Raw genomic sequence first — 27,189 nt, forward strand, 5'->3', positions numbered from 1 at the left:
GGGTGTGCAGGAGTTAAATAGATGTGATTTACTTAGGACTTTGAAGGCTCTTGGTCTGTTGTAACCTAAACTCCTAGTCCACGATGAATAATATTGGTGTGAGTAGAAGTAACATGGTTGAAGTTATGATGAAAGGGAGCAAGAGAATTATTTTTTTTTTGTATCTTCAAATTGTCATTTTATTTTTATGCTGTTTGTTGAAGAAAATATAGTTAGTACTGTGTCATATGTCAGTCATATATAAAAGCATAGGTTGAGGAGTGCTATAATGGCTAGTAGCATGGGTATATTAATTATTTAATTTTTTTATTAGTTCTTGAATGATTATTCATTTTGGGGTAAATCCTGAGAGTGGTGGAAGGCCTCCTAGGGACAGTATTAATACTAGGATAAGTGAGGTGGTTAAGGGTGTTTTGTTTCATGTTTGTGATAGCAATAGTGTTGTTGTGGCCGAGCTGTGTATAAATAATATGAAGGTGGTGAGTGTTATGAAAATTATAAATTGTTAGGTTTAGGATTGTTATTGTAGGGCTATAGAGTATGATAGCTGTTACTCAACCTATGTTGGCGATTGAGGAGTATGCTAAGATTTTTCGCAGCTGTGTTTGGTTAAATCCTCCTCATCCTCCAATTAGGACTGATATGATAGCTATTGTTAGGAGTAAATTGGGGTTGATGGTAGATGAAATTTGGTAGAGGATAGACCGTAGTACGATTTTTTTGTAATGTTAATAGGATTAGGCCTGAGAATAGGGAGATTCCTTGTGTGACCTCAGGAACTCAAAAATGAAATGGAGCCAAGCCCAGTTTTATTGTCAGAGCAGTGGTTATTATGATAGATGCAGTGGGGTCAAGATTTTTTGATACTGTTCATTGTCCTAAATATAATAGGTTAATAGTGATTTCTATTATTAGGAGCATGGATGCAGTTGCTTGTGTTAGGAAATATTTTGTGGATGCTTCCATAACTCGTGGGTTAAATTTTTTCATGAGAATAGGAATAATAGCCAGTATGTTTATTTCGAAGCCAATTCAGATTATCAGGCAGTGAGAGCTTGCTGTCACGATTATGCTTCCCGAAATGACTGTTGATATAATATTAATGAGAATAGGGGATTTAATTAGTGCAGGAAGGATATAAACCAACATTTTTGGGGTATGGGCCCGATAGCTTACTTAGCTGGCCTTACTGTAGAATATGGTGTAATATGGTAGCACAAAGATTTTTGAATTCTTAGTATTAGGTTCGAGTCCTACAATTCTAAAAATAAGAGGATTTACACCTCTGTTATTTACTCTATCAAAGTAACTCTTTTATCTTATGTTTGGGTTGGAATACTTGCGGTGATAATGGGTAAAGATACATGTCATGTGCACAGGGCTAGAGTGAGAAGAAGTTTTTTCATAGGAGATGTATGAGTTGGTCATATTGGAATCACGGGTAGGATGCTCAAATTCATAGGAAGGTGACTGTTAGAAGTAAGGTTTTGACGGTGAAGTTAATGGTATATAGTTCTGGTATATATGGCTTATGGAATGCTCCAAAGAATAAGGTTGTTATGAGGATACTTATGATAATAATGTTGGCATATTCTGCTAGGAAGAATAGGGCAAAAAGGACCTGAAGCGTATTCAATGTTGAATCCAGAAACAAGTTCTGATTCTCCTTTTGTCAGATCAAATGGAGCTTGATCAGTTTCTGCTAATGTTGAAATGAATCATATTATGGCTAGGGGTCATGTGGGAAGAACTAATTATATGTGTTCTTGGGTGATAATTAATGCCATTAGTATGAAGGACCCATTTATTAGTAATACTGATAGGAGAATAATGGCTAGTGTGACTTCATATAAGATTGTTTAGGCAACAGTTCATAGGGCTCCAATTAAAGAGTATTTTGAATTCGAGGCCCATCCTGATCATAGGATTGAGTAAACGGAGAGGCTTGATATAGCTAGTATAAATAGTACTTCTAAGTTTATGTAAGTGAGTATGGTATAGGTAGGGGGATTCATATGGTTAGGCCTAGTGAGAAGACTAGGATGGGTGCTATAATGAATATAGATATAGAGGATGTGAGGGGTCGAAGGGGTTCTTTAGTGAAGAGTTTTATGGCGTCTGCAATGGGTTGAAACAGATCATATGGTCCTACAATGTTTGGTCCTTTACAAAGTTGTATATATCCTAGTACTTTACGTTCAACTAATGTTACGAAAGCTGCAGCAAGGAGGATTTAAATGATTAATGAAAGAATATTAATTGTAAACATGTTGTTAGGGAGAGGAGTTGAACCTCTGATAAGGATTTACATTTTATGCAATTATGGGTCTCTGCCACCCTAATGAACCCAAACTCTCGGGCAATGTAAATTAGTAAACTGTTTAGATTGAGATTATATCATCTATTGTGTTGAAAGCGCTTTACTAAAACAGGCCTCATTTTTCTTGCCCTTTTGCACTGGGAGAAATTATTTAATAGATAGTAACCAGCCTGGATTGCTCCAATCTGAACTCAGATCACGTAGGACTTGAATTGTTGAACAAACGAAACTTTGATAGCTGCTGCACCATCAGGATATCCTGATCAAACATGGAAGTTGTAAACCCTTTTGTCAACATGGACTCTAAAATAGGATTGCGTTGTTATCCCTAGGGTAACTTGTTCCGTTGATCAAGTTTTTGGATCAATATGTGATGTCGTACTTTTGACTAGTAAGTATAGATCTAAATTACTTGGAGCTTATTTTATTCTCCGAAGTCACCCCAACCTAAATTGTTGGCCCATGTGGAGATTTGTTTTCCCTGTTGGTTGTGTTGGTATAGTCTCTTAATTAAAGCTCCACAGGGTCTTCTCTTCTTATTGCCATATTCCCACCTCTTCACAGAAGGTCAGTTTCACGGATGGGAAGTAAGAGACAGTAAAACCCTCGTGTGGCTGTTCATACAGGTCCCTATTTAGGGAACAAGTGATTATGCTACCTTTGCACCTTCAGGGTACCGTGGCCATTTAACCTCTGTCACTGGGCAGGCAGTGCCTCTAATACTAGAAATGCTAGAGATGATGTTTTTGGTAAACAGGCGGGGTTTGTGTTTGTGGAGTTCCTTTTACTTCTTTTAATCTTCCCTTGATTGCACACCTGTGTTGGGTCAACAATTTCGTTTGATATTTAGTTTATACTTAGGTTGTTTATATCTTATTGTTAACCATCAGTGGTTATCTGCTCTGATATAAGCTTATGCAAGGAGAAATATTTCTTGTTACTCATGCTAGCATTATAGCTTCTATTATTAAATAGATTAACTCAGTATTAAGTATTAGGAGTTGGTTGCATATTTTTGGTATTAAGGTGTTTTAATTGTTGAGCTTGAATGCTTTCTTAATTGATAGCTACTTTTAGGCCAACTATGGTTATGTTTATGCTTACTCTCTAAAAAAGGCTGTAGCCTAGTTCTAAAGAGCTGTACCTTCTTATATTTTAAACTTACATTAGAATTTTTGGGTTTTTAGGTAGGTTTAAAGTTGAACTAAAATTCTATTCTGGGTAACCAGCTATCACCAGGCTCGTTAGGCTTTTCACCTCTACCTATAAATCTTCTCACTATTTTGCAACATAGGTGAGTTCATCCTGTAAAGATTGTTCATAGGTAGCTCATCTGGTTTCGGGGGCCTATCTTAAGTTCTGTTAGGTTATTCTAGCTAATTCACTATGCAAAAGATACAAGGGGTAATCTTTACTGTTAAGGCTTTTAATTTTTCTTTCATCTTTCCCTTATGGTACTTTCTCTATAGTGCCAAATTAAATTTCTATCTCCTATACTTTTAAGAATTAACTAAATGTTTTGATTTATTGTTTTATGCTAATTGAATTTATGTTGGTTTGGGCTAATTTTGGCTCAATATGGTCAGTTTGATATGAAATCTTCTGGGTATAAGCCAGATGCTTTGTTTAAGCTACATCTTGTTTTATCCAAGCACATTTTCCGGTATGCCTACCTTGTTACAACTTGTCTCCTCTTGTGTTTTTTATAGTCTGAATAGGTTATCTTTGGATTTTTGTCACTTGAGGAGGGTGACAGGCAGTGTGTGTGTGTGCTTCATGGTCCAATTCAATTGAGCTCTCTATTCTCAATTTACTACTAAATCCTCCTTGGGTTCTTAATTTCATAAGGGCTTTCATGGAATTATGTTCTAATATAGAAAATGTAGCCCATTACTTTCTACCTCATAGATTACACCTTGACCTAACTTTTTTATGTTAAGATACTTGTGCTTACTTTTCTTCCTTTTTAGGGTTTGCTGAAGATGGCAGTATATAGACTGGATTAGCAAGGGGTGGTGAGGTATATCAGGGTTTATTGATTATAGAACAGTCTCCTCTAGAGGATATAAAGCACCGCCAAGTCCTTTGAGTTTTAAGCTGTTGCTAGTAGATCTCTGGAGGACAGATTTGTTTAGCTAGCTAAGTTTAGGGCTGAGCATAGTGGGATAGCTAATCCCTGTTTGGGTCTTAGCTATCATGTGGTCAGAGGTGTTAAAGTTACTTTGGTGTTATATTTTTATGTTAACTGTAGCTTTTTACAGCCTAGTTAAAATTTAATTTTAGCATGAGGCTCCTCTTTAACATACTTTACGCCATAGGTCTATTAGGTCGGGTTAATTGTATGACCGCTGTGGCTGGCACGAAATTTACCAACCCTAATTTAATATGGTTTAGTCGAACTGTTATTCATGGCTTAATTTTTATCAGTGCTGTCCTGTGGGAGTGTGGATAAGCAAGGTGTCATGAGCTATGTTGTTGTGTGCTTGATATCGGCTCCTTTAAATCATTAATGACTTAGAGGGCATTTTCACCATGGTGCAGAGGCTTGCAGGTGTAATCCTATTAATAACTAATGGAAAGGCTAGGACCAAACCTTTGTGTTTATGGAGACTGGCGACTCATGTAGGCATTTTCAGTGCCTTGCTTTCTTATTTAAACTACATTGACAGAGGTATGTTGGATTAGTTGATTGATTTACAGTATTAGTTGTGAGAGAATATTGCTCAATAGGGACAAATTAGAGCTCAGGACTGCATATCCATAAATAGCTGTGAGTCGAGGTGTCACGCTGATATTTATGGCTAATGTTTAATTGGGATTTTTTGGTGTATCTATAAGGATTTGTACTCAGGCCTTATGTTTAGATGCGAATTTAGTCTTGTTTTTGGAGTTTGGTATATAATAATAAATACATATACCTATCATGAGGTTATGGGGGTAAGAGGGGTTGGTTAACCTATTTATCTGTTGGATAAAGACATGTGTACTTGTATATATGTACGTGTGCATGTATGTGTACCTGTGCGTGTGCGTGTATGTGTGTGCATCCCTGTTGAAGCATTGAGTTAAAGTATATGTCCTGTAACCATTGACTGAATTCCACCTTATCTGTGTGATGTGGAGACATAGCATAGTAAATAAGCCCAGCCACAAGTTATTTGACTGCGTCAAGACCTTTACGGTCATAGCTAAGTCATAGCAAGTTCCTCCCCTAAAATTTAAAAAATACCAAATGCATGACACCACAGTTATATGTGATCATGGGCTGATTAGTCATTAGTCCATCAAGATGTCCTATCTGAGGTAGTTGTAGGATTGGAGTAAAGAATTGAAATGGCCCCAAAGTAAGTACCAGTTGCCAGGTTTAGTTCCAGTATAGAAACCCCCCCATGTTGGAATGGCCCCAGGTGAGAAGAGGTACACATTCAAGCAAGGGTTGCTGGTTTCTCGAGGCCAGGTGATTAAACTCTTGCAGACAGTTGAGGTCCATAGAAGACCATCCATGAAATCAGTTAATGCACGATTATACACAATATGTCTTATGTAATATTAATAGATTTATTGTATATGTTTAATATCCATGGGGAATATCAGTTAATGCACGATTATGCATAGTATATCTTATATACTATAATAGATTTATTGTACATGCTTAGGTCCACATGGCCATAAGGTTTGTTTGCAGACCATGGCGAAATGAGGACATACTGGGCAAGCACAGTAAAAAAGTATGCAATATATGAATTATCAAAGTTCTGGTGTCAATTTCTGGTATTGCAAGGAATAACTTAAATAGAATTTTAGCTTTGGGTGCTGATGGTGGGGCTGCTGCTTCTTCCTTGAAGTCTTAGGGAGGGCAGATATTCTCCTTTTTTGGTTTACGAGACCAAGGTATTTTATATACTACAAAGACTCTTCATTTTAAAAGATGGTTTTCAATAACACCGGGAACAGGTATGAAGATTAGGAGGTTAGAGAAGTATAGGATGGAGGCTAATTGACCAATGGTGATGAAAGGATATTCTACTGTTTGACATCCAATTCATGTTAGGGTTAGTAGGTCTGCTACTAAAAATCAGAATAGGCATTTGCTAAGTGGTCAGAATATTGTTCCTTGTTGTTTTGAAGTGTGGAGTAGGGGGATGATTGCTAGGATTAGGATTGAGAGAATTAGGGCTAAGACCTCTCCCAGTTTATTGGGCATGGATGGGAGGATTGCATATATTAATAGGAAATACCATTCAGGCTTAATGGGTGGTGGTGTGTTTATGGGATTGGCAGGGGTGTAGTTGTCTGGGTCTCCTAAAGGTTGGGTGAAAATAGGACAAGTAATATTAGTATTAGAATGAGGAACAAAAGGCCTAGGATGTCTTTGATTGTGTAGTATGGGTGGAATGGGATTTTATCTGAATCAGATATTATTCCTGAGGGGTTGTTGGATTCTGCTTCGTGTAAGAATAAAAGGTGGACTGTTGCTAAGGCTGAGATGATAAATGGGACAATACAGTGGAAAGCAAAGAATTGTGTTAAGATGGCTTTGTCTACTGAGAATCCCCCTCAGATTCATTCTACTAAGTTAGTTCCAATATAGGGGATTGCTGATAGGAGGTTCGTGATGACATTAGCCCCCCAGAAGGATATTTGGTCTCATGGTAAATGTAACCTATGAAGGCCATAGCCATGATTGTAAATAGCAGTACAATTCTGATGTTTCGTGTTTCTGAGAAGGTGTAAGAGTATATGCCTCGACCTATATGTATAAATAAGCAGATGAAAAATGTAGAAGTTCTGTTAGCATGTGTATATCAGATAATCCAGCCATAGTTGACGTCACGGCAAATGTGAGTTACTGATGAGAAGGGGGTTGCTGTGTCTGTTGTATAGTGCATGGCTAGGAATAGGCCTGTTAGCATTTGTAGAATTAGGCAGACTCCTAGTAAGGAGCTGAAGTTTCACCATGCTGAAATGTTGGATGGAGCTGGAAGGCTGATGAATGATAAGTTGATGATTTTGATGAGTGGGTGAGATTTTCGGATGTTGGTCATTAAATGCTTACAGTTGAAATTCAACGGTGGTTTTTCATATCATTGGTCATGGATAGATTCCATGTGGGAATAATGATGATGTACATTGTATTTATTCTAAGTGCTATTTTTGTGATTAGCTTTGTTAGTTTTTCTTCAAAGCCTTCTCCAATTTTTATGGTGGGTTTGGATTGATTGTGGCTGGTGGTGTTGGTTATGGAGTTGTATTGAAATTTGGGGGTTCCTTCTTAGGTTTAATGGTCTTTTAATTTACTTGGGGGGCATGCTTCTGGTATTTGGTTATACTGTGGCTATGGCTACTGAACAGTATCCTGAGGTTTGAGCATCTAATAAGACTGTGTTAGGAATATTTATTATGGAGGTGTTACAGAATTATTAACAGCTTGTTATATTCTGAAAGAGGATGAGATTGAGGTGGTGTTTAAGTTTAATGGTGCAGGTGATTGAGTTATTTATTATACAGATGATTCAGGATTTTTTAGTGAGGAAACCTAGGAATTACAGCTTTATATAGCTATGGAACTTGATTAGTTATTGTCACTGGTTCGTCCTTCCTTACTGGTATTCTAGTAATTGTGGAGGTTACTTGTGGAAATTAAGTAGGAATAGGCCGAGAGTTAGGGTGATCATGAGGGAGAGGAAATATAATTTAATTAATCCTTTGTGGTTAGACATAGTAGTTGTTGTTTTTATCTGAAAATAGGAGATGGATTTTGGTAATATATTTTCTAATCAGATTATTTCTAGTAGCATTGAATCAGATTCTATTGGTGGGATGCAGTACATAATGATTGGGAAGTATCCTACAAATTGGAGAATTTGAAGAGGCTTGAAGTATGTTTAAATTTTAGGTTTTTAGTTGCTAAGTTCTAATGCCATAATGAAACCTATAATAGTCATAGCAAGGGCAGTTAATTTCAGATAATGAGGCATAGTTATCTGTGGAATTGTTGTCGGGGGATATTATAAGAAATTAGATACCCCACAAAAGTACTTCGGATTAAAAGATGTTTGATAGAGTTTATTAGGAGGGGATTATTTTTGTTGATTAAAATTAAGGAGTTGAAACAAGACTGTCCTAGGAGTGCGAAGAATATGATTTGGGAACTGTAGGTGGCTGTTAGGGATGTGGCGATGAGAGTTATTATTAGGGCTCAGGCTTTGGCATTTGATGTGTTGGTGGTCTCAATGATTAAGTCTTTAGAGTAAAAGCCTGTTAGGAAGGGTATTCCTGTGAGTGTGAGGCTTCTGACAATGAGGGATGTAGTGGTGAATGGTATTATTTTATATAAGCCGCCTATTTTTTAAATGTCTTGTTCATCGTTTAGGCTGTGAATAATTGATCCAGAGCATATGAACAGCATAGCTTTGAAAAATGCATGTGTGCAAATGTGTAGGAATGCAAGGTAGGGTTGGTTAATGCCGATTGTTACTATCATGAGTCCCAGTTGACTTCCGGTGGAGAAGGCAACAATTTTTTTGATATCATTTTGTGTAAGGGCAGTGATAGCTGTGATAGGGTTGTGATAGCTTCACAGTGGTGAAGTCCACCTTTGGAGTCTTTGTGGTTTGAAGTTAAAGTAGTGCAAAGACTTTGTCCAGGTATAAGTTAGTGGGTCTCAGCAGGAATGCTACTGTTAGGTGGGAGATAAACATGAAAATTCTGGCACCCTAGTGTTTCTGGCATATGTGGCATATGTGGAAGAAAGTGCATGGGAAAACCACATTTTAGAGTTCGTACACAAAAGGCCTGAAATCAGACACATACAGAACCACATGTGACTGTCACAGTCATTCCATTACTGATTTGAGACCTGGATATCCTGCTGTCTGTAGTCAACATAAGGGTCTGTTTTACTTTGCAAGAGCAGCTTTTATCACCTTGCTTTGGGGCAGAGGAGTGAGGACACATTTTGAGATGGAGAGGGGGAGTGGAATAGGAATAATAGGGATTACTGAGTGTCTTCTTAATATCCTTAACTGGTTCTGTGGCTCCCTGGCTCTTCTAGATGCTTCTTATTTAACTGCCCTTAAGCGATGCCTCCTTGTCTGTACAGTTGTGCTGTGACACTTCTGTTGATATTGTGAATATCCTTAAAAACTTCGGTTAACTACTTGATATCCAGTATGTTTCAATGACTGTAGCTGATTTTATTGCCTTTAAATGATCACTCTCTTTGTTTTCATACACATTGGTTTCAATTTTTTCACCTTTGGGGCAAATTAAAAACTTGGCTCTTTTCATTTGAAAATGCATACTGGCCTGCAGGCTGCACGGAACAGCCAGTGCTGTCCAAGACACTTTAAGTTAATAGCATAAGGACAAGATGCATTTATAAATGAAAAAATAATGGGCAAAATTTCAATATTAAGGTCCCATTTTAAAATTTGACTTTAATAGTATTAAATAACATATACACATTTTCATGGTCATTTCTTTCTTCTAAGACTTCATTTCTAGATTTTCACAGATTCCCCCTTAGAGTCTATTTTTCACACTACCCTATGGGAGAAAGCATGCTCTTCACACTAAGATCTTGTACCTTTGGATATGAACAAAGATGCATATCCAGTGGGCATCCCTTCCCAAGTTCTCGGGGATGCTGTAACTTCTACACTCGGTGTCTTTATTGTAGTTTGAAAATAGTACTGGTCTTACTTCACTCTTCTGTGCTTCCTGAGTGGCACCCCATGTGTTCTGCGCCTGGTCTTGCTCCTTGTGAGCACAAATGGACTAGTCCTTTATACACAGCTGGTACTGCACCTCACTCATGATCCTTTCTCTGCTCAGATTTTTACTTAGCTCTTGATAACATTTCAGGGCTGATAAATCTCTGTAAGCATGGTATACACATATACATACTCCTGTTACTAATACTAGGGGGTTTAGGCTGAGCCGCTGCCTTCTCTGGTAATGCTCTCTGTGGGTACTCTTGGAGATCCCTCAGGTTGAGGGTCACAGGCTGCTTCGCCTTGCATGTGTCGGAGCTGAAGGCCATCATGATTAAGAAATTTATAGGTGGGGGGCACCTGGGTGGCTCAGTCAGTTGAGCATCCGACCTCAGCTCAGGTTACGATCTTGTGGTTTGTGGGTTTGAGCCCCGCAACAGGCTCTATACTGACAGCTCAGAACCTGAAGCCTGCTTCAGATTCTGTCTCCCTCTGTCTCTGCCCTCCCCCCACACTCTGTCTCTCTCTCCTCCAAAAATAAATAAACATTAAAAAAATTTTTAAAGAAATTTATAGGTGGTGCCTGAAATGTTCCATTTATTCCTTGCTCTTTGATTGAAGTCGGTTGCCTAATTTGGAGAATAGTTATAATGTCACATGTTAAAACCATTTTAAAAGCCTCCAGAAGTGACTTTGACTGTTTACATTTTTGCCTTAGGTTGATGGTTTATGTTAATCACTATTCTTGCAATGGGATCGGAGCACCTGATGAACGGCATAGGTTCACTACAGAACATAAGCACAATTTGAATTCTGTGATTTCTGATACACATCTCCAACACAGCCTCCTTATGTAAATGCTGCAGACAGGAGTGTGGCCATTTTCATGCAGACAGTGCTGGCAAGTGGGAGTTATGACCTCCTCTGGCTGGTCAGGTCCAAGCCACCAAGTGTCCTGCTAGTCTGGGGACATGAGTCATTCATTCAGTATTCAGGGAAGTGCCTCTCATTTCTGGGGAATTATTTACATCCACATTGTGTTTAAACCAATTAAAATAATCCAAGGTAAAAAAAAAAAAATAGTGTAGATAACGTAAGAAGAATTACTTCAGGCTTAGAATCAGTGGAAAACAAAAACATACAAAAACAAACTGCAAAAATATATCAGTATTAGCTACACTTATTTAGATTGAGACTATTTCTCAAATCTTTAATGGCTAGACTGGCCAGAGGTTCATAAGTGACTTGTAGGGCTGGGTGGGTACCCATGTCAACAAAGATCGGGGGACATAGTTGATCTTAAGGCAGCTACGGACTAAAGGGAGGAAGGCTTGGAGTGGTTCTTAAGCTATTAGGTTAGTTTCCAGAGAGATGAAAGAATATTTACCTTTCATGATTTAGATATTGCCTAAGTCCTCCTTATGCTCACTTACTTGAGTAGTTAAAAATATAAAACTGTAGGTGATACCAGATTTCAAAGTAACAGAGAAGCAGTATTTATTATGTATTTACATGCAGGTACAGAGCTCCTTTTCAAATGGCCTGACTCTGTTGGGCATGTTTGTTATTTGCTGTTATGATTATCGTGTGCTTGGTTTTGTACATAATAAAACAGAACACGTGTAAAAAATGTATATATATTTCATATATATATATATATTTCATATGAATTTCATATTTCACATGCTCAGTGGGACTCTTGACCAAAGAAGTTATTTAACAGGCAAATCTTCCTCTTCCTAATACAGATTGCTCACAGCATAATTTGGATATGTCGTCAGATTAAAAGACTCCTTCCCCATCATGGGTGATGATGAAGGGAGGACAAGAGTACACAGAAAGAACACCCTGTCCTGCCACACTCCATGTCATCCTCTGCCAGAGTGTGGGAGAGCTGGCACTGAGAGCCAGAGCTGGAGAAGCTGGGTCTGCCTCCTTATCCCCTCTCCCCCAACCTCTTCTGGGAACCAGTGTCTGTAAACTCCCAGAGCTTGGAAAGGATTAGCAAGCATCCTAGTACGTGCCTTTCTCCCTGCCCTTTCCTCCTCCTCTCAGACCCTGATCTCTTTATTCGGTGGAGTGAATTTGGAGGCACTGTCTCCACACATCCCTAATAGTGCTGAGAGGTGAGGAGAGCAGGTGCAGTGGGTGACAAGGATGGTGTTTTAGTCACTTTCTATTCACCCCACTGTCAAGGGAGAGATTCCCATCCTAGGGTTCTGAAGATGGCCAAATATCTGATACCCAGAATTGGGCAGATGAAATCAACAGCAGTTTCTGAGTCATGTGCCCTCATAGCCAAGGGAAGGAGGACACAGAGCCCCACGCAGGGCCACATGGAGGGTGCATGCAGATGTAGCATGAACAACCAGGGAGGATGGGAAGTAGGTTTTGTAGTGTCAAGAGGGTAAGGTGCCCTCTGGTTCCCACAGTGGGATATGATTGGCTTGTTTGAATAATTCCACAGGCTGGCAAGAAACTAAAACCCATTAGTGAGAGATAAGCAGAGACTGTGTCTGGTCCCCTTGATAAGGAGGGTTGTTTGGCTGGGGGGCCTTATCCGTGAGAGCAGAGTGGGGAGGGGAACTTGCAGTCCAGCCATTCAAGACCTTCCCAATTGTACCAGCTGTCAGTTTTAGGCTGTATATCACAGAAGGTGAGTACAAAGGGGAGTCTGTGGAAAACAGCTTTTGGCATACACAAGTAGATGAAGAACGAGTTAAAAACTTGAGAAACAAAGTCTATCATGCAAGCCAGATGTTGTTCTTCAAAGCCAGAAGTAGAGCATGATGTTCAAGAGGCTTCTATAAAGCAATGCTCTGCTCCCACGTCTCCAAATAGTGAAATATTAGCTTGTTTTGTTTTGTTTTTTTCTTCTTTCATAAGAACCTTGAGAATTTTGTTTGCTTTTTATTAAACTAGGTAACTATTTGGGAGAAAATATATTGCTAGGGTTATATAAGATATATATATGGAAAGCACATGAATCATAAAGTCTTGCATCAATGCAAGGTCACCCTTTCAGCACACTAAAAATAACAAGAACTCCACTTTAACTCAGAACTTATTGTGCACTTTACCCACATCACCTCTTGGTTCATTCTCCTGCCTGCCCTATAAGCCACATGTTATCCTCAGAAGGGAATAAGTCATAAGATCAGTAACTACTAAATGCCAGAGCAGGGATTTTGTTTCAAGTATGCATAGATCTAAATATAATTATTTGAAGCTTTACTAATATGTGTCTAGTCTGGCAAATGAAGAATCATACTGTATCTTTAACTCTATAGTAAAGTTAAGGAGACCAGTCATTCAGTCCTCTAGTCATTCAGCAGGTAATGTGTGCCAGGCATTGTCCCCAGAGAAGTTAAGGCCCATAGCTTCATAATTCAAAGATAGTGTGGAAATATGGATGTCCATTTCTGACCCTGAAGAAGTAACAGGCTAGATCTACCATCACACACACACACCTTAAAAACTAAAAAGTAAAGGGGTACCTGGGTGGCTCAGTCGGTTAAGCGTCTGACTTTGGCTCGGGTCATGATATTGGTCTGTGAGTTTGAGCCCCGCATCGGGCTCTTGTGCTGACAACTCAGAGTCTGGAGCCTGCTTCAGATTCTGTGTCTCCCTCTCTCATTGACCCTCCCCCGTTCATGCTCTATCTCTCTGTCTCAAAAATAAATAAACATTAAAAAAATTTAACTAAAAAGGGATGAACAAAATATGCAAAACAATGGTCTTTAGACACTAGACAACAAGTGGTGGAGAGCAGTGATCCTGTAGAAAAGGAAAACAAACAAGGGAGCCCCATGATAGCCCTAACTCACTGCCTGGTTTCCAGGCCTCAGCACCCAAAGAGGGAACCCAAACAAAGCTCAGAAGTCTCCCTGAGTTGAGGAGAGAGAGTTGAGAATTTGTAGAGGCCATGGCAGCTACAAGTCACAGGGCACTAGAGCACTAGAGAGGAGAGAGCCGAGTGGAGAGGAGGGAGCCACAAAAAGAGAAATTTCTAGAGATTTCTTGAGGGTTCCTCTTGCATCTTAAATTAAACGCTGATCAGCGTGTGCTGTGGAGAAACTACTAAGGCCATAAAAGGACCACCTTAAGGAACAGACGGGGTGATTCGTGGGGCTCACAAATGACTGGGAGGAATTTGTGTTCCCACCAGGCAGAGTGGAAAAACCCTGTAATATGCAGAGCATCAGATAGGGAACACAGAAGAGCACTGCCTTGGCTGTGAGCCTACAGGCTGCTCTGGTCCCACCTAGCAAGGCTCAAAAGAAAGCCTCCAAGGATCAAACTATGTTCCAGTAACTTAACTGCAGAAAAAAGCACAAGAACATTTAAAGGAATATTACAATATCCAATAAGCAAAAAGGCAAAATTCATATCAGGCATCCAATAAAAAAAATTACTAAGTATGCCAAAAGGAGGGTAAAACAACCCCTTATGAGATGAACAAAATAATTATCCAAGGGCAACAGTCCCAGAAATGGCACAGATGATAGAATTAATCGACACAGACATTAAAACAATTATAAGAAATATATTCCATATGTTCAAGAAGGTAGAGAAAAGATTGAGCTTGTTAAGAGGAGACATGGATGATATGAAAAAGATTCAAATTAAACTTTTAAGGCATGAAAAATACAGAGGATTGTTTTTTGGGTGTCCCGGGCCCACCCACATATTGGATCACTCACTAGAATGGCTCAGAAGGCTCATTACCACAGTGGGAGTGTAATCAGATCTATGCTTTGTTACAGCACAGCCATACTCAGCAGGCCCCACAAAGGAAGAAGACATATAGGTGGAGTCTGCAGGAATTCAGGCACAGGCTTCCAAAGCTCTCCCTCTGGGGCCGGAGGGGGTAAAGAATGGAGGAATAGCCACACAGAACATGCTCCTTCCTCCCAACAAAATTCAGTATTTGTTCCCAGGGAAGCCTGCTTAAGATAAAGTCCAAGGTTTTCACTGGGGGATGGTCATGTTGGCACCCTCTACAACTACCGAAACTCCAGACTCCTAGTAGGAAAGCTGGTTTTCACTATAAATACGTCATCTGTACAATTAATCTATGTTTAGGCAAGCTGGTACAGCAGGGAGTTCGCCAGTGGGCAAAAGAGCCTTATCAATGTAGGGAATATTCCAAAGCCAGGTTCCAAGGTGGCACCCAAGGGCCAGCCCTCCAGAGTAGGTCCTTCTAAAAGGTATGCAAAGTTTCCTACACAGGTGAGATTGACGTCAGAGTGGACACTGCTGAAGAAAAGATTAGTGTACAACAGAAGTTATGCAAAACTAAAGTGAGTGAATATGATGACCCCTGAGCTTCCACCTTGGACCATTTAGAAAATGGTGGCACAGGGGCGCCTGGGTGGCGCAGTCGGTTAAGCGTCCGACTTCGGCCAGGTCACGATCTCGCGGTCCGCGAGTTCGAGCCCCGCGTCAGGCTCTGGGCTGATGGCTCAGAGCCTGGAGCCTGTTTCCGATTCTGTGTCTCCCTCTCTCTCTGCCCCTCCCCCGTTCATGCTCTGTCTCTCTCTGTCCCAAAAATAAATAAACGTTCAAAAAAAATTAAAAAAAAAAAAAAAAGAAAGAAAAGAAAATGGTGGCACGGAGGCACCAGGGTGGCTTAGGCTGTTAAGCGTCCGACTCTTCATTTTGATTCAGGTCATGATCCTGTGGTTCGTGAGTTCAAGCCCCACCTTGGGCTCTGCCCTGACAGCGTGGGGCCTGCTTGGGATTCTCTCTGTTTCCCTCTCTCTGCTTCTCCCACCCCCTCTCAAAATAAATAAACTTACAAAAAAAAAAAAGAAATGGTTGCACTATGAACATAGGAGAGAGTTACTGGCTTTCTATAATACTTCTTTTTTTTTTTAATTTTTTTTTTAACGTTTATTTATGTTTGAGACAGAGACAGAGCATGAACAGGGGAGGGTCAGAGAGAGAGGGAGACACAGAATCTGAAACAGGCTCCAGGCTCTGAGCGGTCAGCACAGAGCCCGACGCAGGGCTCGAACTCATGGATCGTGAGATCATGACCTGAGCCAAAGCCGGACGCTCAACTGACTGAGCCACCCAGGCGCCCCTCTATAATACTTCTTAAAATACAATTTGTGAACAAGCAAGCACTAAATTAACCCTCTGCACAGTTTTGTGTAGTCACCAAGCACTAGCCAGATCTTTATTTGAGTGTTTATTTCTGAACTAGCCATAATTAAAAGCGTGATAAGGATATTTCCATATAACCAAAAACCAAGCTATTAAATATTAGAGTAAATGGCCTCCATCAGAAGTAATCAAAGGAAAAAAAGAATATGAAAGGATACAATGTATGAGTTAATAAGAATGAGGGAAGAAACATTCATCTTCAGCATATAAGGCATTTCCAATACAATTATCTGATTTAATCTCCATGACAATTTAAAACATAAGAATTATTTTCCAGATGAGAGAATTGGGGTTAGGGGAGGCTTAGTAAGTGCTACACAAGAAAAGAGTGGATTCAATGGAGCCAAAAATACAAGGCCATATCCCTGTCTCCAAGCCTTTGTTCCTTCCGTTGCCCTCTGTTTTTATTTCAACTGAGGATGAACAGAATGAAAGAGGCAGAGTTTTCTAACAAATAGGAAAATAGTAGTCTTGAAATGCATACGGAGTCATTGGCACTGAAGGAGGTAGCATGCCAGTTGACAGGAAGGGAGTAGAACAAAAGTGATTTCCAAGGCCTGTAATAGCCCTAACCTCTGCCCTGTCATGTCCCTCCTGCAGAAACAGTAAATTAGTTAACTCTATTCCTCCTACAGAATTTTTTTTTTATCTCTAGAGCTTTATCCCTGTATCCCTAATTCTAGCATAACGAAAACCATAAGGCAAAGATGGGAAATATGCAACAGCTCCACCCTTTCACATAAGGGAGATATTGTTTGTACATCACGGTTCTTTTCTCCTCTAAACCCAGATGCGGCCTCCGAATCCTCAATACACCATTCCAGGCAGTCATTCCCAGCAATTGTAAGTAGAGCTCAGAATAAAACTTCCTTGCCATCTTTACCCTGGGGATCCTCTGTTACAACATAGTGGTTAGAGCTCAGTCTCTAGAACTTGGCAGCCCAGGCTCAGATGCTGGGTCCACCACTTACTAAATCTGTGTGAATGTGAATAATGAACTTAACCACTCTCTGATTCCACCTCTGTAACTGGGGGAGAGTAAGGGTATCCACCTACCTCAGAAGGTTCTGTAAGAATTAAATAAGTTGAAGTAAATGTAATATTTAGACTAGAACCTGGTACAGGGTAAGCCCTGTATGCCTTACTTGTTGTTGTTGTTGTTACTGCTATCATTATTAAAACCAGAGAGATGAGGCTTCGATAATTTGGGCAACATGCAGAGAGAGAAGGGGGCTGAAGGCATTGGACACCTAAGCAAGAAGAGGAATAAAAGAAAAGCAAATGGAATAAATCCCTTGTACAGTTTTACTTATTCTCAGTCCCGCTTATAAGGATAATTAAAGGATTAAGGAGGTGTGAACTAGACCATCCCTCAAAGACTTTCCTATCCCTCTAAATTCTATAACATTTTTGAAACGGGAAAGGGAAACTTATACAAAAATTCTTATCTAAAACATCCTAGATGTCCAACAACAAAGTATTAGGTTCGGTAAAAACTCTGACCTATCCAGGCAATGAAAGACTGAATGTCTCCATAAAAAGGCATGTTTCATAATACTTGATAACTTAGGAAATATCTCATAATATATTAAGTTAAACAATAACACTCCAAATCATATATATGTTTGAGTTTTATAAAGTGTATACAAGTATTAATACAGTATATTTGAAAAACATTCTACATGTATACATAGTATATATATATATGTATATATATATATAACTATATTATGCACACAAATGTATAATATATAAATAAAACTATGTGTGAAATATGTACATATCCTATCCATAGAAAACATGAGCAGACATACAACAAAATGTTATTTGTATGGTAGGATTATTGCCAATTCTTAATTTTCATTCATGACTATATTCATCACATTACCAGATAAGCATATATTACTTTTATTTAGATTTTTTAAATGTTTATTTATTTTGAGACACACACACACACACACACAGAATCCCAAGCAGGCTTCGTACTGTCAGCGCAGAGCCCAGCACAGGGCTCGATCCCACAAATCATGAGACCATGACCTGAGCAGAAATCAAGAGCTGGATGCTTAACCAACTGAGTCTCCCAGGCGTCCTTAGATTTTTTTTTTTTTTGCTTTAACTATATATTTACAGTTGGTCAAAATGCCAAACGTTTGTTAGATAAAGCTGGTATTTTTTACTTGGCCTTAACAAGTTGCTAATTCAAAAGATATATCCTATTAGTGAAGACAGACAAAATAATGTCATTCACATAATTCTGCTCCACAAAAATCCCAAGTTAATTCTTTTCTATATAATCTAGAGAAAATTTATTTTTTCTGAATAATTATGTCTAGCCTACATTTTCTTGTATCAGACCAAAGACATTTTTTCCCCAAAGCCCACAGGTCCCATGCTCAAACTTGAAACAGCGTTTCCCAACTTTTGGTCTAAATGACTATTTATAACATCAGGTGCCAGCATTTCTAAACCTGAATATCCCACCACAACTTGGCCCCAGTCCCCTGGAAAACAGAGTGTGATGTAAAGTTTAGATGCTACCACTCTTGCTCCCAGGGCAGCAGGAATGAGGGCAAAGGGGGAGGGAGACAGGGAAGGAGAGAAATTGAGCACAAGGCAGTGGTCATGGCTCCACAAGAAGACCTAATCCATTGCTTGACCATACAGATGTCTCTGGAAAGGCCATCTGGAACCACTGAGCCTCAGAAGAGTTGATCCGTGGGAGGATGAGAGAGGGATTTATGTTCTGGCTGTCTTCAGTTTTATGTTCAAATGTACTGCACAAAGCAGCTCCTCCCCCTTTCTCCCAGGCTGCATTTTTCCAGCCCCTTGGGGCAGCTGCTGGGGAAGCCAAATCTCCTGTCCCATAACATGTACCTTCCTGTGAACCCAGAAGTGGCAGCAGGAACCAGCACCTTTGTGAGAGACTTGGTCAGACAGGGATGCATGAGGAGCCCTCCTAGGAAAGGCTGAGATAGCAGGTAGTGACATGTGGCCAAGGACCCTCACTGAGCAAAGTTGCCAAGGCCTGAGGGGCAATGCGTGGAGTGAGTTGGGAGATGCATGAATGAGTATGGTGCAGCCACTAGGCCTGGTCCATCAGCCTCAGGTCGCAATTTCCTCATTTCTTACAGTCTTAAGAATGGAACTGCCACGTCTAATATGAGGGCTTCACGAGGACTGCTTTGAATTAACTCAACTTTGCCTACCAGATGTGACTTGGCAAGTCACCTCCTCGAAATTTCTTACTAGAATCTTTATTGATCTTCAATAATTTTTTCTTTAAATTCCTCCTAAAATATTAAATAGTGACATGTTTCCACTGAAATAACGCAGTGAAATAATTCAAAAAAAGGGGGGAAATTAATAAGCTCACCTCCCTGCTTTAGTCTCCTTCTGTATCATAACATTTTCAGCCTGGCCTGCATGTATGTTTTGTGAAACGAAGAGTTTCAGGCTGCGTGAGCCTTCTATTATTTTCTCCTTATTTACAAGGAATCACAGTACATAGTTTCTCTACAGTTTGGTTTCCTACTTACCTACACAGTAAATCAGAGACTCCCTCAGGGACAATAGGAATAGCTCTAACTCAAATAAATACAACCTTCAAATTAATTCCGAGACATTCTCTTGGTGACTTCTATTTTTATTTTTTTTTACATTAAATTGTATTCTGTCCCTTTAAAATTATCTTTAGATTCTCTTCCTAGGGTAAAATACGGGCAATATAGCATAGTACTTACACATGTGGTCTGTGATGTCAGAATGCTTAAGTGTAATTCCTTACACCACCTTTAGTAGCTGTGTGACTTAGGACAAGTTACATAACCTCTCTGCTTTGGGCATCCTTATCTATAAAAGGGATTACAGTACTTACTTTCTGGATGGTGTTAGGAGATTAAATGAAATAATACAACAAAAACACTCAATACAGTGCCCATCAAGTTAGAAACAGTGTTAACTATTACTGTTATCATTGTTAGCATCTCATAGTGTCTATATGAACAGAAACATGCCCATTTAACAAAGAAACAAAAGTGAGTTGAACTCTGCCTGTGTCACAAGTGCTAAATACAAAAGAGCAACCAAGACAGGATCTCTGCTCCAGAAGAATGGTGAAGAAGATAAATTTAGGAAAGGTAAATTACAATATGACATGACAGATTGTCTAATAACAGTAGAAACCAACAGCTGTGGGGCTTAGTGATGACAGTGAGTAATGGTGCCTCAGGAAAACGTCAGGTCTGAAACAGATCTTAAAAAATGAGTAATAAGCATTTGCGAGTCAGAGTGGTAGCGTTAGAGTGGGTGTTCCAAGTCAAGGGAGCAGTATGTGCAAAAATGAAAATAATACTCCACCCAGCTGACAAACATGTTCCATGGGGAGATAGTAGGATATCACAATTTTCTTCCCATTTTCCAAAATGTCATATCTGAGTAGTTCAAGCCAGAGCGTTTGGTCATCAGCCAAGCACTTTGCAAACTGTTTTGGTTCTAGTGACTCATCACCATCATAGACTAATCAACTACTATGACTCATTTCAACCCTCTTGGAACTTTATCTCTTAAAAGCATATCTCTCTGCATGAAACACAGCTTTCAAGTGAGAGACTAAATACTCTTGTTAAGGACTACACTGGACAGTCACTAAGGATAACTGTCACACTACACTTTGCGCTCTGACATTGATTTCTGTACTGCCAGGGGATTTGTCAAGGAGGAAGAAATTGACATTGAGCCTAAACAAAAGTTAAGGATGAAAAAAGTCCAAATGAGGCAAGGAGTTTCATATTGCTACCCTTTGATGGGGACCCAACATGGTACTTTAAAGCAAATACTGCAATGGCACAGTTTAAAAGTCAAAAGACTCACAAATAATTAACACAGTTCTGTCTCTATGATTTCATAGAGTCAGAAGGGATAGAGAATTTGAGGAAAGCCTGTTCCTCTAAACTATCTCTTTTGTTTGATCGTTTAAAATCAGACTTGGGGCACTTGGGTGGCTCAGTCAGTTAAGCATCCGACTCTTGGTTTTGGTTCAGGTCATGATCTCACAGTTCTTGAGTTCAATCCCTGCATCAGACTCTCTGCTGACAGAGCAAGGCCTGCTTGGAATTCTCTCTTTCCCTTTCTCTCTGTCCCTCCCCTGCTTGGTCTCTCTCCCCCCCCCCCCCCAAAATAAAAATAAACTTTAAAAAAATAAATAAAATAAAACCAGACTTCGCTCAGTTTTTAGAATGTATGGACCATATCACTATTAAGTAGGTATCTTATAAGAGAATACCAAGGAGTAAGAAAATATTTTTTTAAACATATATGTTGTCTTAGCTTCCCTAAAATCTAAGACTCAGAAAGCATTCAAAATAAGAAGAGCTTCTTATATCTTTGTTTTAATAATAGCATAATAACTGGGAACAATCTAAAAAGGGCACATAGTAATACAATGTGGAATCATCGATTATCAGGAAAAACTATGAAGCAGTTGAAGCTATTGAACTAGACCTACATATGCTTACATGGATCAACCTTAGCAGTGTGATTTGAGGCAAATATGCAAGATGGAGAATATGTACATATGATACTATTCTTTAAATGCATAAAATATTTCTACATATTTATATTTAAAATATCAATTGGAAGTATATAAAGAGGCCCGATATAGTGGTTGCTCTGACAAAGGGAGAAAGGAAGGAGAAATGATGTCAGTGGGAGAGGTGATGAAGATTAAAGCACACTTAGCTTTATCTTCAAGGTTAAAAAAAGACAAAGCAAAATGTTGATAGTTATGACTTTTCTGTTCATTTTTCATTTTTAAATAAAAACATGTAATTTTTTTTCCTGTTATATAACTTAGTCTGGATCTTCCCATTGTCTTTGCTATCAGAGACAGAAATTGGTCCTACCATTTGTACTTCAGACATAGACACTCTGATTACAACTATTTTTTAAGTTTTTATTTTAATTCTAGTTAACATATGGTGTTATGTTATATATATGTTATATATATCATTATATATATGATGTAGTTCCATACATCACCCTGTGTTCATCACAAGTGCACTCCTTCATTCCCATCATCTATTTCACCCATCTCCCCGCTTAACTCCTCTCTGGTAACCATCAGATTGTTCTCTATAGTTAAGAGTCTGTTTTTTGGTTTGCCTCCCTCTCTCTCTCTCTTTTGCCCTTTGATCTTTTGTTTCTTAAATTCCACATATGAGTGAAATCTTATGGTATTAGTCTTTCTCTGACTGATATATTTCACTTAGCAGGATACTCTGTAGCTCCATCCATGTTGTTGCAAATGGCAGGATTTCATTCCTTTTGATGACTGAGTAATATTCCATTGTGTATATATACCACACCTTCTTTATCTATTCATCTATCAGTGGACACAGGCTATTTCTGTAGTTTGGCTGTTGTAGATAATGCTGCTATAAACATCGGGATACAAGTATCTCTTTGAATTTGTATTTTTGTATACTTTGAGTAAATACCTACTAGTGCAATTGCTGGATCATAGGGTTACAACTTTATAAATCGGAGGTCAATCAGTAAAACAGAATCTATTCAATGTTTTTGAAGCAAAAAGGATTAGTACATAGAATTAGATGTTTCCAAAGCCACTGAAAGATCTAAGGTAAAAAATTATAGGGAGTGAGGGCCTTTAGTATTTAGCTGTAGTTTCAGTCCAGAGAATCAGGAAGCTTGTGCTGCTGCCCCATGGTCCAGAGACTGAAAGAAACAGCTGCTAAAGTCAGAGCTTCCCTGCAACCCTGAGGAGGGTAATTGGCAGGGAAATGCAATAACTGCAAAAACCCACGTCTACTGAAGAACCCACTGATGCCTGAAGAACTTTCCTTTACATCCTAAATCTCACATGAATGCATCTGGCTCTCATTACTTGAGTCCCAGACTGTGCTGGAAAAATCAGTTTTTCAACTCCAGGTACCAGGCCTGGCATAGAAAGGGATGAGAATAATATGGAGTGCTAAGACAACATCTGGAACACTTGTATTTTTATAAAGGCCAGACATGCAGTTCTTTTACTTCAGTCACCATTTTTTTCTTAGCCAGATTCAAAAGCCAGATGACTCTTCAAGTCAATTCAGATACTAAATAAGTCCTTTACTGGTGCACATGGGTGGCTCAGTCGATTAGGTGTCCAACTTCGGCTCAGGTCATGATCTCACAATTTGTAGGTTTGAGCCCTGCGTGAGGCTCTGCTGACAGCTCGGAGCCTCAGCCTGGAGCCTGCTTCAGATTCTCTCTCTCTCTCTCTCTCTCTCTTTCAAAAATAAACATCTAAAAAATTAAAAAAAAATAAGTCCTTTACTAGCCCATTCATCACATAGGACTGAATCAGCCCAGGGACCCCCAGGGATAGAAACTTTCTTCTTAGCAAGGGGCATGGGCCACCTCTTCTCTCTGTGAAACAAAACTGGTTGTTAACAAAGTAAACTTCCCTCTCTCTTAAGTAAGCATATCCCACATCTTTCTAAATTGCCAAATAAATGTTATGGTTTCTGCTGACCTAATGCTGAAGGGCACAAAGAGCAGGGTGGCATCAGGGTTTGGTGGAAAAGACTAAATCCACAGTCCACAAACCTATTTTCAGTCTCCAGCCTTACCACTTACTACCTAAGTGACATCAGAAAAACAACTTAGTCTTCTTAGAAAGAGGAAGTGTATCATTAATCAGTGTGTCCCAGCATTCAAATCCAGCTCCCAAGTTACAGCAATACAGTAAGACTAAATGTCATGCTTAAGAGCCATCATTCTCATAACTAATGCAAGATTCTAGCGTCAGATTTTTCTTGTGGAGTAAGAGCAAATATTAATTCCCTTTGGCACTTATAAACTGGGTATGTCAAATGTGCCTTCCTCCACTCAGAGCCTTCTACACATACTGAGATGGACGTATAAACAAAGTTTCCCATGTTCCTACACTTCAGATCCTAACTGCTTTCTTTTTTTTTGGTGGGGGAGGGGAGGTTCTAATTTTACTTATTTATTTATTTAATTTATTTTTTAAATTTACATCCAAATTAGCATATAGTGAAACAATGGTTTCAGGAGTAGATTCCTTAATGCCCCTTACCCATTTAGCGCACGCCCCTCCACAACCCCTCCAGTAACCCTCTGTTTGTTCTCCATATTTAAGAGTCTCCTATGTTTTGTCCCCCCCCGTTTTTATATTATTTTTTGCTTCTCTTACCTTATGTTCATCTGTTCTGTGTCTTAAAGGCCTCATATAAGTGAAGTCAAATGATATTTGTCTTTCTCTGATTGACTTCTTTCTCTCAGCCTAATACCCTCTAGTTCCATCCATGTAGTTGCAAATACCAAGATTTCATTCTTTTTGATTTCCAAGTAATACTCCATTGTGTGTATGTGTGTGTGTGTGTGTGTGTGTGTATATATATATATATATATATATATATATATATATACCACATCTTCTTTATCCATTCATCCATCGATGGACATTTGGGCTCTTTCCATACTTTGGCTATTGTTGATAGTGCTGCTATAAACATGGGGGTGCATATGCCCCTTCAAAACAGCATACCTGTATCCCTTGGATAAATACCTAGTAGTGTAATCACATGGTCATAGGGTAGTTTTATTCTTAATTTTTTGAGGAAACTCCATACTGTTTTCCAGAGTGGCTGTACCAGTTTTCATTCCCACCAGCAGTACAAAAAGAAATCCTTTCTCTGCATCCTCACCAACATCTGTTGTTGACTGACTTGTTAATGTTAGCCATTCTGACAGGTGTGAGGTGGCATCTCATTGTGGTTTTGATTTGTATTTCCCGGATGATGAGTGATGTGGAGCATTTTTTCATGTGTTGGTTGGCCACCTGGATGTCTTCTTTGGGGAAGTGTCTATTCATGTCTTTTGCCCATTTCTTCACTGGATTATTTGTTGTTGGGTGTTGAGTTTGATAAGTTCTTTATAGATTTTGGATGCTAACCCTTTATCTGATATGTAATTTGCAAATGTCTTCACCCATTCCATCGGTTGCCTTTTAGTTTTGATGATTGTTTCCTTTGCTCTGCAGACGTTTTTATTCTGATGAGGTCCCAATAGTTCATTTTTGCTTTTGTTTCCCTTGCCTCTGGAGACATCTTGAGTAAGGAGTTGCTGCGGCCAAGGTCAAAGAGGTTTTTGCCAGCTTTCTCCTTGAGGATTTTGATGGCTTCCTGTCTTACATTGAGGTCTTTCATCCATTTTGAGTTTATTTTTGTGAATGGTGTAAGAAAGTGGTCCAGGTGGTGTAAGAAAGTGGTCCAGGTTCATTCTTCTGCATGTCGCTGTCCAGTTTTCCTAGCACCACTTGCTGAAGAGACTGTCTTTATTCCATTGGATATTCTTCCCTGCTTTGTCAAAGATTAGTTGACCATACTTTTGTAGGTCCATTTCTGGGTTCTCTATTCTGTTCCATTGATCTGAGTGTCTGTTTTTGTGCCAGTACCATACTCTCTTGATGACTACAGCTTTGCAATACAGCTTGGAGTCCGGGATTGTGATGTTGCCTGCTTTCGTTTTCTTTTTCAAGATTGCTTTGGCTATTCAGGGTATTTTCCGGTTCCATAAAAATTTTAGGATTGTTTGTTCTAGCTCTGTGCAGAATTCTGGTGTTATTTTGATAGGGATTGCTTTGGATATGTAGATTGCTTTGGGTAGTATTGACATTTTAACAATATTTTCTCTTCCTATCCAGGAGAATGGAATCTTTCTCCATTTTTGTGTGTGTCTTCTCCAATTTCTTTCAGAAGCTTTCTATAGTTTTAAGTGTATAGATTTTTCACCTCTTTGGTTAGATTTATTCCTAGGTATTTTATGGTTTTTAGTGCAAGTGTAAATGGGATCGATTCCTTGATTTCTGTTTCTGTTGCTTCATTGTTGATGTATACGAATGTAACCAATTTCTGTGCATTGATTTTGTACCCTATAACTTTGCTGAATTCATGGATCAGTTCTAGCAGTTTTTTAGTGGAATCTTTTGGGTTTTCCATATAGAGTATCATGTCATCTGCGAACAGTGAAAGTTTGACCTCCTCCTGGCTGATTTGGAAGCCTTTTATTTCTTTGTATTGTCTGATTGCTGAGGCTAAGACTTCTAATACTATGTTGAGTAACACTGGTGAGAGTGGACATCCGTGTCTTGTTCCTGAACTTAGGGAGAAAGCTCTCAGTTTTTCCCCATTGGGAATAATATTAGCGTTGGGTCTTTTATAAATGGCTTTTATGATCTCGAGGTATGCTCCTATCCCTACTTTCTTGAGGGTTTTTATCAATAAAGGATGCTATATTTTGTCAAATGCTTTCTCTGCATCTATTGAGAGTATCATGTGGTTGTGGCCTTTCTTTTATTGATGTGATAAATCATAATTGATTGTTTTGAGGATATTGAACCAGCCCTGCATCCTAGGTATAAATCCCACTTGGTCGTGGTGAATAATTGTTTAATGTATTCTTGGATCCAGTTGACTAATATCTCATTGAGGATTTTTGCATCCATGTTCATCAGGGAAATTGGTCTATAGTTCTCCTTTTTAGTGGGGTCTTTGGTTTTGGAATCAAGGTAATGCTGGGTTCATAGAATGAGCTTAAAAGTTTTCCTTCCATTTCTATTTTTTAGAACAGCTTCAAGAGAATAGGTGTTAACTCTTTCTTAAATGTTTGGTAGAATTCCCCTGGAAAGCCATCTGGCCCTGGACTCTAGTTTTTTGGGAGATTTTTGATTACTAATTCAATTTCTTTACTGGTTATGGGTCTCTTCAAATTTTCTATTTATTCCTGTTTCAGTTTTGGTAGTTTATATGTTTCTAGGAATTTGTCCATTTCTTCCAGATTGCCCATTTTATTGGCATATAATTGCTCATAATATTCTCTTATTATTGTTTTTATTTCTGCTGTGTGGGTTGTGATCTCTAGTCTTTCATTCTTGATTTTATTTATTTGGGTCCTTTC

At 39.0% G+C, this 27,189-nt stretch overlaps 1 protein-coding gene across 15 annotated transcripts in view; it reads left to right on the plus strand.

Moving 5' to 3' along the window:
* Positions 1–27,189, plus strand: part of LMNTD1 (lamin tail domain containing 1) — a 525,504-nt gene that overhangs the window by 476,025 nt on the left and 22,290 nt on the right. Inside the window, exon 13 of one of the 15 annotated variants that reach the window (XR_005794518.1) lies at positions 10,754–11,422. The exons of 13 other annotated variants lie outside the window; for them this stretch is intronic. The gene's annotated coding sequence lies outside the window, so the exon portion shown is untranslated. Of the gene's footprint in view, positions 1–10,753; positions 11,423–27,189 lie in introns of those variants that run through there. One more of the 15 variants, XM_040488622.1, reaches the window with a different exon arrangement.

Source organism: Herpailurus yagouaroundi, unplaced genomic scaffold (assembly GCF_014898765.1).
Source record: "Herpailurus yagouaroundi ecotype Mexico unplaced genomic scaffold, PumYag 166, whole genome shotgun sequence".
Classification (NCBI taxonomy): Eukaryota; Metazoa; Chordata; class Mammalia; order Carnivora; family Felidae; genus Herpailurus; species Herpailurus yagouaroundi.